Below are 18,113 nucleotides of genomic sequence, written 5' to 3'. Positions count from 1 at the left end.
CGATCTAACTAAAGCGGTTAAAAGCACTCCGACAAACCAGAACGGGTTTAAACTTATCTCAAATTATAAGGGTATGAGACTACTAATTGAAATAGATGTAGTGTAATTGCTGCTATAAGAATTCATTCACCTCGTAACTTGAACGATATCGCTTGGTTCTCGCTGTGGAATATACAAGGTTTGTCCGGAAAATACGAATAAAAGTTTAATGAAAACTTCATTTTATAGGTTAAAGCCATTCCCATAAACGCCCAATTGGAGTCAGAGCGCTCTGCGTGGAAATAGTATGAGCGGCTGTTTTTTGAATGTTACTATTTTTCACCTGCCGTCGACATGGATCTCTCTCTCTGATTTATAAACACCGCATTAACGTCAACAATAAACTAGAAAAGAATGACTGTGAAATGTTTGAGAGTTTGAAACAATTTCGGAGATAATTCTCTAAAGGAACCAACTGGGAACAAGTAGTTGAAAACGTTCTGGGAAGGCCGAACAGAAGTGAAAGTAGACTCTCGCCCAGGATGCCCGTTAACATTGAGACTCTGAGGCTTTTGTTCTCAAAGACCGTAGTTGTTTGACAGTCAGAATAATAGCTGACGAGCTGTTAATTACCTTAATACTCGTTTACGAAATTCCGACAAAAAAACTTGAAATGACGAAATTGTTGGCTCTTGACTACAGGACAGAAAACAAGGAAAGATGAGTACTCCGAGGATAGGTTGAAAGCAGAGGGAAGAAATATGGAACTTTCTCAACCGAGTCTCACTAGAGACGAGTCCTAGTTTTACGAATTCTATGCGGAGCTCGAATCTCAAAGCAAGGAATAGAAGCTAGTAGGAGAACCGAGAAAAAAATTGCGAACATCAAGGTCCAATGTGAAGACAAAGGGGATTGTTTTCATTGTTGAAGTTTTGAGACGTCTCAGAGCTCGTGTGGCCCGATTCATCCGGATTTGGCACAGGAGTGTAGGCGGATCCTTGATCAAGCCAATGCACCCGCTCACACGTCGATCGTTGTACGTGAGTTTGGACCTGAAGCTGAATCACCGTGACAGACCACTCACTTCATTCACCCGATTTGATCCCTTGTGACTTCTTCTTGTTCCCGAAATGCAAAATGGAGCTTTGGTAGCGGTACTTGGGATATGTGGAAATCATCAAGACAGAAAAGACTCGAAAACTGGAAAGCATCACAAATGAAGACTTTCAAAAATGTTATCAACAGTGGAAACCAGGAGACTATATTGTGATACCTGAATAATTGTAACAATAAAGCTTTGAAGGAACATTTTAAAACAGATCCGATTGCGTAGATTACTAGTTATGACTACTAAATAAAACAACGGTCAAGGCAAATAAATGTCATCAACACAATACTGATATTTTTGATACCAATGGCGTAAATAATGCAGAGCTTCTAACGCAAGATCAGGGCATCAATCAAACCGTTCCAACAGTATCAAGAATATTTACAAACAGCTTTCAACAGTTTTTAGGTGAAAATGGCATATCGATTACACAATTTTTAGACTTTTTACAGATGAGTACAAAAAATGTTAAAACACAAAATATTTTTCTTTTGATAATCCCGATAATTTTTCAGTCATCCCTCGTAGTTTCCTGTATTTCCTTTAAATGCCTATTATATGTGAAGATCTGATTTCCTATCAGAACTAATTTCAAACTTTTTCATTCTACTAGCGTATCCATAAGTATTGAAATGTCCTCTGTACAAATACAATTCTTCTAACAAAGAAGTTCATTAGATTCGAAATATTTCGTAAATCGATTAACTAGTAAATTGGTTTTGCTCAGATAGAGATTGAATAGTTTTTGCCTTAGTAATGACAAACTTTGAACCTTAATGTATATTCTTAGCATTAAAGACAGCATTTAATCTTTTTCTCTAAATACAATATATTTAAATCTGATGTTCTGAGAATCAGATAAATATTATTACGATCTACATCCAAAAATTTTATAGGTTGTTATTCCAAGAAATTCCAAACTCAATTGTACAAGCTTTATTTAATATAGTCCGTTCAAAATATTCTTTACTACACGCAAACATGAAAACAATAATAATAGAAAGCTATAAATTATAAATAGTAAAGTGATCAATACCATACTACTAAATGAAAATATACACATGAACAATTGGTCGGAAAACGATATCGGGTTTTTTTACATGATTGGGCACGCCGTAGCATAAATTTTCCAATTTATTGCGCGTATCTAGCTCTCATAATAAATAGCGCTGATATAACCGCCCTCATTTCTACTTGCTTACGTCATCAGCGCCGATCAAGTTTCACCCGACAAGCTACAGCAGCACCCACATCACATTGTTCTGTTTTACCATCCTATCGCGTCGTATTAATTGCATTTTTTATTAGAATGTCAAAGTCTGAATCGTCAAAAGTTCTTTATAAATATTGTATTGTACCAAAATGTACCGACACCACTATTACTGCCCAAATAAAGTTTTTTTTAAGAATGCATAAAGGAGAAAATTAAGAAAAAATGGTGTGATGCATTGAAAAAGGATAGAAAAAAATATTGTTCTATCAAGTACAAGTAATCGGTTTTGTTATGAAGATCATTTCGATGTAAATAGGTACTTTCATTTTTTAAATAGTATATTCGAAACTTAAAACTTACGATACGGAGTAGCTCGACATATTATTGTAACAATAATGTAGAAGTTTTAAGGTGATACTTATGATTTGATTTTTTTTTCAGACTGCATTTTATCTGATTATTGTTAATGAATCAAAAGGAGCACTACCGGTTTTTCAGAACTAATATTTTTCAAAATTCACATTTAATATAGAGGTGTGACAATGTGGTATGAACAAGTCTAATTCGCTCTAAATTAAATGTAGTATGTTCATTTGAACTTCAACACTTGTTATCCCAAAAGAGGTTCCGTGCACATAGAATCTTCTTGTTTTTTCCCCATAAATATGTCGTTCGATCGATCTGTCTGTTCATTTAATTCATCCGCGAATTTTAACAGTCATAAAATTGCCGCAACTTGTCGCTAAATAAGTAGCCATTGCATAGGAATCTTTTGAGGCAAGTTGTCTCAAGACCACGAAAAACCCCTACTCCATTTTGATCAACAAATCAACTCTTTGTCTTCAAAATAGTACTTTGCCAGTAGCATTTTGTCAGACACAGACTTTTAAACTTTGTAAGTTTGTTAATATTAATCTTATCGACTTGAAATAAACACGATTATTCTTGTAAAATTAATTTGTATTTATTTTTTTTATAAAAGAATATACTCTTCCCAAATTTTCCAACCCCATTTTAGTGAATTTGTATTATCAACAAAAATATTTATTAACGCCTATTCCATCATTATTTCAGCATCACTTTCATCCTCATGCAGTTTAATGAATAAGGAGCTAACAGCATAATTTACATTTCAGTAGGAATCTTCAATTTTAATTACATAATTAATTGATTTTCTCAAAATTTCAAATGGAATATTAACTATCGCATTTACATATACATATGTAGTTAGTCGCAGTACTATTATATATTCTGCCGTATCTGCCAAAATATCATAGACACATTCTTCTTCAATATGAAACGCCGCTAGTATGAGGGTTGTCTGAAAAGTTTCCGACCTCAACCTGAAGATGTCACCACTTATAAATATAAGTTTGGAAATAAATTTGTGCATACGTTTAAAAAATTAAATATTTGTTTTTGGAAGGTATTACTACTTATTAAATAGAGAAAGAGTTAGACACTACGTACGGAGACCGTAAAATGCATAAAATTTTTAGCAGTTGAATTCTAAAGTGGCTGTATAAAGACTGACGGCGAGCCTATAGGACGGCCAAAACCTGTGAGAACAAGCGATTTAATCGAAAAAATTTTCCAAATATTATTAAACGACCGTCGAATTAAGGTTAGAGAGAAAGAAACGGTTAGAAGTATATCAAAAGAATACATTTGCCATATATGTATGTCTGAAGAATTATGCATTCGTATGCTGCATTAATTCATAACTGTAGATAAAAATTGGGCCCAACACTATACTCAAACAGTAAACACTGTGGATTCTAAGAAGTGCCGTGAAGTGAAGAAAATGACGCTTTTATTGGCAAGAAATATGATGGCGATGGTTTTTTGGCATAGTTATGGGTTACGCAGAATTGCTTGATAAGGTTAAGGGAGATATTGCAAAAAATCGACCACATTTAATGGGAAAAAAGTCCTTTTTAGGAAAGCACTTCGGCGATCACCATGATTATAATTTACGATTTTGTTGACCACTCACTGTATTTACCAGATGTAGTCTTCAGCGGCTTTCTCTTGTTTCCTTCCCGTTAATTTTTACTTGCAGGCCTATTTTTTGAACAAAGACGACCACCATCATTTAGGAGGGCTGAGAATGAAAAAAGTTTTTGAGGCTTTAAAGAAAACTATATTGGAAAATAAGAATGATTATGGAAAAAGTCTTGTTAGGTCGAAAACTTTTCAGTCAACCCTCGTACATATCCATATACAGTATATCGTACTACTATGTAATCTACAAGCATCAGCCAAAATATCTCAGATATGCTCCCCTTTAATATTAAACGCCGCTAGTATCTCTATAAGATCAGCTTTGCTGTCACTTCCATAGAAACAAACCACTCAACCCTTATTTTGAATTTATTTCGTATTATTTGCGCTAGTTGATGCTTCATGTACCTGGTAGTTGTTATAATTACGTTGTCTATTACAATTATACTGTTTTACGGTATATTTCGGAACGAAATTTAAAATAAATAATTCAAATCATATTCCAAACTTGAATTTTTTCTCCTTTCGTTGTTGACAAGAAAGTATTTGAAATCCAACCTTTTTCCGATCCAGCATGAATATTATAAGTTTTAATATATTTAATATTGCTTTTGTTAGGCATTTTTATTAATCGCTTCTCATTCCTATACTTTTTATATCCTTTAAATAGCCATCTAACGACATTTTTAAAATTTGACTACAGTTAGCATATATCATTAGTATTTATAAACACCAAGAAGATGTGGGTTTAGAGCTGGAAGGTCCTGTACAGAGAACGTGTTCTCTTTAAAGCAGTTGACAGAGAAGAAAACAGAAAGAAATAGACCAGTATACCTAATGTTTATAGATTTACAGAAAGCCTACATAACATAGCGATATCCAAATTATGGGAAGCTCTTGAAAATAATTATGGCGTCTATAAAGATATGAAGTCTGCAGTAAAAATCGGAAATATAATATCGAACACAGTCAACAAAGGCCTGAGACAAGGGTGCTGCAACCCATTATCACTTTTCAAAAGCTCTAATAACTTGGAAGAAGAAATGCTAAGGAATGGGGATCAAAATCGACGATAACACCTGTTTATAACCCTGCAATTTACAGATGATCAGGTGTGATGTGCAAACGACAGAGATGACTTAGAATACAAGGCACGAAAACTTAAGAAAGAATACGGAAAATAGGGACGGCAGATGAACGTAGAAAAGACACAGTACTGATATATAGGAGAGGATGCAACGTACGTACACTAGAAAACAACGAAATTATAACGAGATGTGAGAGCTTTAAATATCAAACTAAATCACTAAATGGAATACTGTGGAGTACTGAAATAGACGATTTACAATGCAATGATTAGGAGTACGTTGGTATATGGATCGGAAAGTGGAGAATAAACAAATAATGAAACAAATAGTAGCCACAAAAATGGACGCTCTAAGAAGAGCAAATAGAACGTGAAGATTAGATCGAATCAGAAACGACACAATAAAAGAGCAAATCATCCTGAAAGAAACAATTATAGAATAAATTTAATAAAAGCAGTTGATTTGGTATGGGCACGGGATGGGGGAGGAGCGATTTTCAGAATTTAATAACACGACCACATTGGGTATTGGTATCATCGTTAATTCATTTTTTCAAAGCAATCAAAAGTATTTTTTTTTCTTGATATGACATGTAAATCTTTTTCCGAATATTATCCAAAAAATACTTATTTGTGTGAGTGTGGTCTACTGGATTGAATATACCAATACTGAAGGGAGGAAATCCCAAAATATGTAGTAATTATAGAGGTACTAGTTTGCTTAATACCGTATACAAAATACTAACAACATTAATAAATGATAGACTGAAAAAGGTAGTGGAACCAGAAATAGGGGAATACCAAAAAGGTTTTTGGCAAGGAAAATCTACATACATACTATAAAGCAAGTGGACGAAAAAAGCTACGAGCACAACATTAATATGCAAATGCTATTCATTGACTTCAAACAAGCATTCGACAGTCTGAAAAGGAGGACGATTATAAAGGACATAGAAAAACTACAAGTACCCCAAAAGTTAATACGATTGGTGAAAATAACTATGCTAAATTCTAGGGCAAGGGTAATAACAAAAAACAGAACAGCTCATCTTCGAAGTAGTCGACACCTTTATGTACTTAGGAACAATGATACAAAAAACGAGACAAAACAAAGAATTTATGCGGGATATAGGGCATATAATAAGTACAAAACTATTATGCAGAGCAAAATAATCAGCAGAGCAACTAAATTGAGAGTCTGCAAGACTGCGATAAGACCAGTAGTTACATACGCCGCTGAAACAATGGGGCTAACAAATATAGAGAAAGAACAACTAAGGATGTATGAGAGGAGAATAATTAGGAAAATTCATGGACTAGTAAATGTTGGACATAATGACTATATAAGACTAATGAACTATGAAATTAAGAACATATTAGAAAATGAGGATATAGTAAATACAATTATAGCAAAAAGAATACAATGGAAGAAGGCACATTAAAAGAATAGAGAATATGCAGGGCACAATGAAAATCACAAAATGGAAACCGAGCGAGAAAAGATTGCCTGGTAGACCAAAAAATAGATGAGAAGATCAAACTGTGCAAGATATGGAAAATCTGGGAGTACGTGACTGGAACAAACAGATGCAGGACAGAAAAAAATGGAGAACAATAGTCGAAGCTGCAAAAATATATGATAAACTGTAATTAAATAGGATAAAATGTGGGCTGACCACCTACAAAAATACAGGGTCAAAAGAGCTCAATTTTGAGCGGCTACAATTCTCAATAGAATGTATAGTCTTGTATATATATATATATATATATATATATATATATATATATATATATATATATATTGCATATATATACAAGTATATATATGCAAAGTATAATATATCGTCCATTATCACGTTTATTGTTTATTCGTAGGTCATATTATTACTAGATTCATTGTTTTGGCTGTGTTAAGCTCTTAATTTTCAGGCGCTCTGAGCTTACAGCGAACAATTCTATGTGGATTTGCTTGTCATAGCAGTCTTTTGTTCTTCCGACTTGATAGTTCCAACAAAACGACATATATGACTTTTATTGTATATTTCATTATCTTGATAATCTAATGTAGCAGAAGTATTCTTTATTTTAGTTTACGTTTCAACAAATGATTTATTTATACATGAAGTTAGTGAAGTAAATTTTTGTCTTAAATATTCGGTTCTCATTGAATTTTCTGATATATCTAAAGTTTGATATAAATTAATAATTGAATGGATTATTGTGCATAATTTTTTTCTCAATAAATTACCAAGTTATTTTTTATGAAAATGTCTGCATATTGAATTTTCAATATTGCGCAGTTGCCTTGTGATACTCAAAAACCGAATACCAGCTGGATTCACTATGACAATTGAGTTTACTGAAGAATAAACTTCTGAATCCCACCGCCAAAAAACAGATCTACTAAATTCTTATTCGCCCAGTAGTCTAATATGACATAATCAATATATAAAAGACTCCAGAAGACTAAAAAAGTTCTTAATAGTAAAGTGTACAATGCGAAGAGAAGAAGGAGGTCCCACTGAGTAAAATAATTTATTAAATATTTGTTGATATGGATGTACATTTGAGACTAATTCACAGTTTAAAAGAAATTTTCTTTTCAACATTTTTTGACATTATCGAGAATAAAAATATGTACTTCCAAGCAAAAGTCATATTTTTCAATATAACTCGTACTCGACCAAAAATTTAAATATTTAATGGTTACAATGTAGGTTTTACAATATACAGTACTTTTCATAAAAGATAAATTTGTATTCGTAATATAATACTAATAAAAAAGTTTCCATTTACTGAGAAGTAAATAGACACAAAATTCATCAAAAATACTTTTGTTTGTCAAAAATTATGAATAGATCAGCACACAGCTTTGATAATTACTTTAACTAAAAATTGTTCGACTAAATCTTTAATAATTTCATAACAATTTTTAAAGAATTATTAAAATAAAGTAAGTACTTTGAGATTCTTTACAAAGATTCTTTATAATGAATTATGAAACAAGATTATCCCTTAGTGTTCCAGAGTAAACAAGCATGAGATGTCAAACTTGTTTATGGAAAAAATATTTGAACCAAAACTTTTCCAAGGTACAAAAGCTTTTCTTACCCCAATTTAACTTGACAATTTTTCATCGAATCTAAAATTGTAAACTTTTCATAATAATTTCGTCACATTAAAAATATTTAAAGCGATGTAAGATATTTACAAAATAAATTTGCTTGCATCTAGGCGAGAATATTGATTTTTTTTCGAATTTCAAATTACCACGTTTTAATTAGTTACATAATTGCTAGTTTCGGATATCAAAGCTAAGAATGAAGCTTATTTTACACATATACTATATAAATCTATAAATTTAACAAGACTGAAGAAGTAGACATCGTGCAGTCTATTCGTTTAACGGCTGCAGGACACCTGTCGGTTGGAACTTATTATAATATTTTCGAGTTTTTGCAGTGTTTTCTCTACTAAATTGGCAATACTGTCGACTATAAAACCGGAAGAGGTTATTGAACAAGTGAGGAAGTATTATTCTTACTCTTCGTTTTCTTCTGTTCTCCAAGAAATTGTTTTTATTTTAATTTGTTTGATGTGCGAATAATGTAACTGACTCCTTTCATTTTTTGCACGTATGTACGATTTCACATTCTACATATGTATAACCAAAATTACTCTACTCATTCCCTAAAATAAATAAACCAATTAACGCCAAACCACACATGTGTATCCTCGTGATAATTTAAACAAAGAATTCCCGACCGATTCAATGCATACGCAAACGTGATATCAAAGTTAATATTTCTGCTGTTTGTTATCTGTTTCAGTTCTCCCCGGATTGAAATTAATACTATACATAGACAACAATTGGACGCTTAGGGAAATAAATTCCTTTTTGGAATATTTCGCTGTAGGTATATTTCTGATTCAGATCTCTGCGTAGTTGAGATACAATGTATTTGATATAATGAGCAAGGGCGGTTTTAAACTGACAACAAATTATTCTCCCCTTTGCGATAGCATAGGGATGAATAAAATTCTTTCTTCAAACGGCCGCTTGGCAAAAGATACTGAAGGAAAATGAAATTTATCATGGAAAACTGTTACTGATTATGCATTTTAAACATGTAGATGTGCTACATTTATTATTCTCCCTTGGAATTTCGACAAAATACGACAAAATATATATATATATACAGATGTTCAGAAGTTGAGATTATTGATTAAACTCGATTTTAAACTTCAATAGTATATCTTTAAAAAGTTACCTGGGTCATTCTAAAATCCGTTGCATAAAATGATGTCCCAAAACTGGAGAAAATTCTTTTTGCTTAGATATTTGAAACATTTTATAACCTTATGCGATAATTAGTTAAAGAATACATTATTTAATATTTTTTTACATAACATAAGACATTAAGTATTAATAAATTTCCATTATTTTAATGTAGTTATATTTTTGATTCAATTTAAGTAATTTAAGGAGAAAAATTATTTCATAAAACATACAAAGTAAAAGAGTATAGAGTATAAATCTAGATTTATGATTTTCTACAACGGATTTTAGAATGACTGTTGAAAAAAAAAACAATTTATTTATGAAATTGAAAAAATAGTGACTGTAGCTAATATTAATATCACATCAACATATCTTCTTGTGTGATTTCTTCACAAAATAAGAAAGAAGATGTCTGTATAGTTTATGATCATCAATGACTTCTCTTAACTGGTTCCGAGCATGTTTTATAGAATTCACATCAATCCACCTGGGTGAACGTGATAGATAGAGAAAATCTTGATTATATATCTGTCAATAAAACTTATATAGTTATAACTTATAGTAACAATATCCAATTTTGTTTACCTTCAGTCTTTGAAGACGATAACTTGGTTATCGAAACGCGCGTCAAACAGTGAAATTGTTAGTGTTGGTGTAAACAGAGTGATCAGTAGGAATATCACCAACGATTCCATAAACTCCAACTTAAACTTAAACTCATATAATTTTCTTTCCTGTGTTAATTACCAGCGTTTTCATGTAGAATAAATTAAAATAAAAAAATTAAACGGTGACTACACTACAACAAAGAACTGAAATTATTTTTAACCAGGAGGAATGTGGAAAATAAAAAATGTGGAATGTGGAACATCAACAATAAAGCATATCCGAATAGTGGCTCATGCCATGAATAAAGCGAACTTTTCATCCCAGCGAGAGAAAAAAATCATTTTTTAACCACCCTACATTTCGACACTATTTTAAGAGAAATTAGTAAAAATTAGTTTTAGCTACAGACATAGGAGATAACTTCAATCACTTATTTCATCGACAAAGCCAAACTAATAATGATTTATCATTCTCCAGCATAGAATATGCACTCCATAAGTTTGATGGAGACTTGAATACAACAGGTTTTCCGTGAAAGTATGCCAAAATACGGTTTCTGAAACTGCAGTAGCAGTCTTAATTTGGCACCTTTTTTAAAAGAATAAATAAGTTGTTTCATACTCCTTTGTTGATTTTTCTGGTAGCAACGACAGACAAGCAAATATTTACTGATTTTCGATGATAAACTGGAAATTGTTGCTAATAAAAATCTAAGAATAAATTCTAGTTTCTAGTTTATTACCTGCCCTCGTTATCGCTCTGGTGCAAAATCGATTAGTAAATGTTACTTACAACCCTTGTAGTATAAATAACTATTTTCATGAATGGTTTACGTTTTAGTGCAAAACATTGATACACAAAATATTTTCGCATTTCACATACTTTCCCCAAAATTACCAAAAAGAATTTTGGAAGTGATAGTTTAACAAACTTTTAAATAAATTATGAGTTGTTCCTTCTTAGATTTTACGGATATCGCCGTCGATAGAGGGGTATTTTAAATAAATGTGTGACATAGTTTTGGATATGTTGAAGTTTTCTATGGAGGCCGAAATATAGAGATACGTTCTCAAATTTAGATCTTATCCACACATCAGCACGGATGAAAAAAGATTGCAATGAACTCATACACCAACAAATTCACTTACCCATGTAAATTTAGCATGGTTGTATAAAGAGCGGTTTTCATAAAGCTAACTTTTCATATAAAATTCAAATAGATTGCGGTGTAAAGTGAAAGCACAATTGTTAATTTACTTGAAACGTATGTGCAGTATAATGTTGAATCGTAGAAGTGGAGGTAAAAATTCGCAAAGCTAAACAAAGAGGTTTTAAAGAAAAAGCTTGAGGGAAAACGTTTTACGTGTGTTCAAACAGGAGAAGTATACTCTGTTGAGTTGAGGAATATGAATTTTCAAATATGAATATAATGCATGTTGAAAAAAAAGATGTCGGCTACACATAAAATATATCCTTAAAAAGTCAGTCAAAAATGGAATAATTTTTATCGAACATCGGTCTTGTTATTAAAAAAATATTGAAACTTCTGAATACAGTATACCTCGCGGAAAGTTACTTTTAACTTTCGGTCATCTGACTTAACTAATGTTGCATTATTATCAGGTATACTATTCAGATATACAAAAAGTAGAGATAGTCGAGATTAAATATTAAATGTTTCTCAAAATTAAAACTACACCAAATTATTACAGATAGTTTCTCCTCATTTGAAAAATTTATATAAATGGAAAAAAAGCCTTCCGGCATATTTAACTACTACAATCTGTTTTTCTTCTATCATGAAATCCTTCCTACCTACAGTTTTTTCGCTATACTAACATTAGTTGTAACAAATCGATCAATAAATCCATAAACGGTCGGAAAGAGGTCACCACAAATTGCATTTTCATATTTTTCTTTCAAAGTTACATATTTCAAACGATACCTAGAAAGTTTTGAGTTCATTCCTTCCAATAGTCCGTTTGTTAACTAAACTTTTTGGAAAACATTAGTTTCCTATACGGAAAGAATAAAATTGAGGAAAAGCTTGAAAAGTGTTGGGGTGACACTTTTTCAAGAAAATCGCCCATCATCGAATGGTATGCGGAATTATAATTTGTCAGTGAAAACATCTGGACATCTGCCATCTGGACATGCAAGAGGAACAGTTAGTTACAACACAAAACAATTCAAAAATTACTAAAAATCCATAAAATTATATTAAGAGTGATAGTAGACATGAGAATTATTATATAGAAGTTTAAACAGACATTTATTCAAGCATTTGATCATTTTCCCAAATGGGTGACGTGTTTATTCACAATGCAACAAAAACAATGAATTGATAAATTATAGCGCTATACGAAGATAATCAACCACAATAGAAAGTATTTGAATGTCAAATGATGAAACCTGGATCTACTTCCACACACCACAATGATAGTCATGCAAATGAACTGGAACCGGCGATAGCCGGTTATGGTATATGTATTTTGGGATACACAGGCACACGGCATATTTATCATTTGTTCATTAATATATATTATAACAGAGAATACTACTATACATTAGTGGACCGATCGAAGAAACAGAAAATACAGAAATGAACTCATAAGTGGAAGAATAAATTGTATCACATTATGATGAAAGCGACAATCAAAGTCAGTCAAATGAGCTTCAACATATTTTCCAGATCTGACCCCTTGCGACTACAGGTTATTTTCAGACTTGAATAAAAGACCAAAGAAAAGGAAATTCAAGTAAATGATGAAGTCGTTGTCGAAACAGAAGCCTATTTTGAGAAAGTTGAAAGAAGAAAAGTTAAGGAAAGAATTGGCTATAACTATCGAAGAAAAACATCTGAATGAATAAAGCGACATTTGTTAAGAGAACGATTTTTGTTTACTAGACCAGTGTGTTAATAGAGGTTGACCAGTTAAATATCATCAAGTCAGGTTCCCGGACTTGATACAAAAAATTCGGAAGGGAGTAGACGACTCCTCATTTTTGAGATATAGGCCTTTAAAGTTACGAAATCAGAACTTATATTTGAGTATATTTTCTAAATTATACATTCGAATATTATGAATTTTTAATGGATGATTACGTATGTCCATGTAGTGTGTTTGACGGAATATATATACTACTACTAAAAATAATGTTCGAGTGTATAATTTAGAAAATATACTTAAATATACGATTAAGTTCTGATTTCGTAACTTTCACAAGCTGTTAGATAGCACAAATTATTAACAGTTCAATATCCTTATACCGATATGGCTTGTTATATTAGTTTGCAGTGATAGCGCTTCATTATTCTTATTGCATGCAGATATGTAATTTAGTTTTCTATTTGGTACAAATAAAAGAGCACTAAACATTGCGACATATCGATAGATGACTGACCTTGTTATAAACGCCCATCAACTATCCGAATTGAGGAAAACGTTAAAAATGTGTGTAAAAAGTGATAGAAGCTGGCGCAACAGTCTTCTTTAACAAAGACTGTATTTGCGACAAAGAATATATTAGTTTTTTTTTTCCATATTAATGCACTTGCACTCACGGCAACCTCCATTCATCAGCTTTTGGCATGATTACGCTGCCCCACGCACCTTACTAACCTGACCTAATGTTCTTTCTTATCTACCTACCCCAAATGAATCCTTCCTCGGTTATTATTGAAGCCTTCCTCGTATAAGTCCAGATATTTAAGTAAAAGTTGAAACTAATTATTTGTGATGTGCACTCAACCATTCAGTGCAGTACATACTTGGGAAAACATCATTAAACGCCCGACAGCTTGCTGTTTTCCACCATCTAATATACGATATTTAGGACCTTATCTGTTGCCTTTGATAACTCATTCTAACTTGATTTAAATTCAACACTTGACGAAAAACAATTTATAATCCTATTCCTTTAATGTGATGTAGAAGGCAATTTTCCGAATAAACTTAGAGAATATTGAGCGCTGAGGGGCTAGGTAACTAAAGTGAACAAGAGCTTAGTGTAATTGTGTGTTCGACAAGGCTTACATAGAATAAGGAATGTTATATATTATTGAATTCTGTCGGTGGAAAGCTTTTAACGAAGGAAATTTTCAGCGGTTTATCAGTAAAATTATACCAAAGAACCGTCTGATGTATTACATTTTAATTAAGGCCTATATAGAAACATAGAGAAAGATATAAAAAATGAAAAATTCATTTCTATATATACATTATTCCTAGTTTTTTTCATTGCCACACTCCATGCTATTTTTTTTTTCTCTCAAAATTTCGGTAATCTTTTTCTCAACATTTCTTTGGGTGTCATCGTTTCCTCTTTTCCATTTCTCTAGCTTCTTCAAACTTTTTTTGGCGGTGTAATTTCTCTATTCTACAAAAGCGACCAAGCCATCCCAACAGTTGTTTTTCAATTGTTTTAATTACATATTATATATTCAAATGTCCTTCTATTGTTTCATTTTATATTCGGTCCTTTCTGGTGACAACTTTGACTGTCACTACGTAATTATAAATAGCGCCGCATTCAGTACTCCCCCTATCTTAATACTGCTTTTATTCTGGATTCCTCGAATTGGACCTTATTTTCCTCACCTGGTTTCTTGTTGCTTCATACATACCTTTGAAAATGCTAATTAATTTGACTCCAGCTCCTCTTTGTTTTACTCTTCTTCATATATTTAGCTAAGATAAACTTTTTTATATTTTTTTCAACTTTTGTACTTACATACATGTTCATATGTACTTTTTCATCTCCTAAAGCCACTTTACGGTTCCTCTAATCATTTGTCTAATATTTTCCTCAGTCTGTTACCTAAGACACTCTCGTGGACTGACATTACCAGGCTTAGCAATATAATTATTGCTGTCTAATTTGTCACCTGCTTAAAGTTTTGAAAAGGGATAAAATAATACCTATTTCCTAATCTGTCAGAACTTTTACTTCATTATAACAACTTTGTTAGAGTTTGTAGACACCTTTTGTCCAAAATTTTGCAACATTTTTGAATCAATATTGTTGTATCCCGTTGCTCCACCTTTTTTTATCTTCTGTTCTGTATTGTTTGCTCAACTTCTCATGTTTGTATCAGTTGTTTGATTCTATCATTTTCTAGTTCTAGATGTGTTCCACCTTGGAATATTAGTTGCTCATTTTCTATGTTATTTCTTCATCTTGTTGCAATACAATACTATTTTTATTTGTTTTATGTTGTTTGATTTTTCCTTTCTCAGTGTTTCTAGAGCTTTGTAGGAGAGTTTCTGATTTACTTTACATTTCTTCTCCTATATTTTCGCCAAATTTTCCCCCTTTTCTCACTGATTAGTAAAGACAAGTAAATCTTATGAAGAATAGATTGCTCATGAAAACGCAAGGTGCTATGACCGTTTCGCGGTTAGAAGAATATTGGACAAAACCAGTACGTCGTGCGTCGCGTGGTGACTTTTTCCGCGTCAAAAAAGTGCCTTGCAGTTTGCTCGTCGTTTCGTTAAGTTCTATCTGTATTCTATAAACATTTTATTTTAGATTGGAGGGTCCCGATGACTTTAACTGCTGAATACGCGATTTAAAATAAAATCCCCCAATTTTAATGGTTTAGGATGCCTTTATGAAGTCTGGAATTTTATCGTTAGCGTATACGTGAATACGAAAGTAGAGACTACCTTGACCTCCTTAAATTTATTTATTTCCTTTACTGAATAACGATAATGGTCAGCATTGGATATTCCGACAGGATAACACATGGATTCATGTTAATGGAGAATCATTGGCCTGGTTGATGCAAAAAATATGGAATTGTTAAAGGGGCCTTCAGGTTACCCAGACATTTTAAAATAATTCTTGTAGTTATTTACTTTGTAAGTGTTTATGTATGTGAAGGTATAGTTATGAAATATTCACTTTTTATAAAATGAATTATATAAATCGTTACTAATAGTTTTTCTTCTTCGTGTGTGGCAACCGTTATCGATGGTTCCCCTGTTGATTATTGATTATCATTGCTTCATTTACTACTTCGCGGAATAGCTGAGTAGTTGATTTCCTAAACCATTGACGATGATTTTTCTAACCACAATATTGTGCACCAACCTATGCTTCTCCTACCCATTATTTAGCCTTGCATTACCAAATGAAGAAGATTGTACTTTACAGAGTTGCACATCACATGGTTAAAATATTCGCATTTACATCGCTTTACAGAGTTGACTCCTCCTAAAGTTTTTTTCATGCGCTCAAGCACCTTTAAATCTTTAGACCCCACTCGTCTTTAAAATACGGCGTTATGCTTCTATATCGTATAAGAGCACAGGAAAAACATGATATCGTGCCATGCTCATACGAAGATCAAGGTTAAAATCATGTTTGCGAAGTATTTATAAAACTTATTTTGCATATTCTTGCTCGTTGCTCTACACTAGGATCCTATTTATTATTCATTACGGTTCTTAGGTACCTTAATTTTTGTACTTGATCTATTTATACGTTATTAACTGTGATTTTTGGCAGAATATAACAAGACGGTCTATGAACCTTTTCTCATTTCAACCTCAGATGTCAGTAGAGATTAGCAATGCGAATATCTTCATCCATCTGGGTTAATTTTTTAGAATCTCAAGTATCGTATCATGTCTTACTCTATACACATTCGGGGATGGTCCCAGAAGTATCTGGTCCGACCTTGAGATGGCGGTAGCTGCTTGAAAAATTCCACTGTGTTAGAAAGTACATAATCTATATAGAATATATTTTGAAGATGCCGCGTTGTTCAGTATATATTTGGTAGCCATCAATAGTGAACCTTTTCAGTTAATTGGAAATATGGAAAAAATTGGTCATCGTTTGAATGAGGCCGTTCGACCTGCGAAGACCAGCAACGCACTGGTTGACCAAAGGAGGTGACGACTCCAGAAATGAAAATCCACAAATCGGTACTGGATGATCGTACATAGGAAACTGACGATTCTTATTATAAAAAGGATGTCGAATTTATTGAACATCGCTGGGAAAGGTGTATGGAGATAAAAGGAGATGAAGTTGGAAAATAAATATACTTTTTTCCAAATTTTTTATGCCAAGTACTTTGTGACCATCCTAGTATATAAAAATCGTGGTTTAGATCCTGACTTCTTGAACAGTACTTGAATTTCACACGTACCCAAACCATTTCGGAAACAAAATTGTGTGTTTTTAAGTCCTTCTCCAAGTTTTTTATATACTCTGCTGATGGGTTCTTGTTATAAAGTTACCACATTTAGTTGCTTTATACTGTTCCGAAATAACCACAAAGGAGAACTTCAGCCAATCTAGGTAATAGTTTTGGTGTATTTCGCTATTTTCGTTCAATATCTTATTAATCTAAATAATAGAACATTACCTTTATAAAAATAGAATATTGTTAAAAAAATTATGGTCTTCAGTTCACGATAAAAATTCTTCTAAGATTGTTAATGCCAGAAAAAATATAAAAAAAGCTGTTCACTATTTATCATATCTACTTAAAACCAAACCCCTGGAAATATTTCATACTATCAATAGAGATATCAGTGAATATGGAGGGAAGATTCCACAGCTATTCCAGAATAAATTAAGTTTAAGTTCGGGAATAAAATATTTCTCTCAATTTCATAATAAACGTACAAAGGAAGAAGAAATAATTTGACTAGTTATATAAAAACCATGTCCGAATATAAAAACCATGTCCGAATATAAAAAATATACTAAATTAATAGATAAATATTATGATGAAAAGTTGGTTTAAGTTTTTATTAGGAAATCGTTTTTTAGGAACGAAAAGTATATTTCGTAGTTTCTGTATTATTTCTTA

General features: G+C 32.2%; 1 protein-coding gene across 1 annotated transcript in view; it reads right to left on the bottom strand.

Moving 5' to 3' along the window:
• The window catches only part of LOC130896186 (uncharacterized), a 184,039-nt gene that overhangs the window by 164,616 nt on the left and 1,310 nt on the right, over positions 1-18,113 (bottom strand). The window lies entirely within an intron of this gene.

This window comes from Diorhabda carinulata, chromosome 7 (assembly GCF_026250575.1).
Source record: "Diorhabda carinulata isolate Delta chromosome 7, icDioCari1.1, whole genome shotgun sequence".
Taxonomy (NCBI): Eukaryota; Metazoa; Arthropoda; class Insecta; order Coleoptera; family Chrysomelidae; genus Diorhabda; species Diorhabda carinulata.
This window is presented reverse-complemented; position numbering and strand designations above follow the sequence as displayed.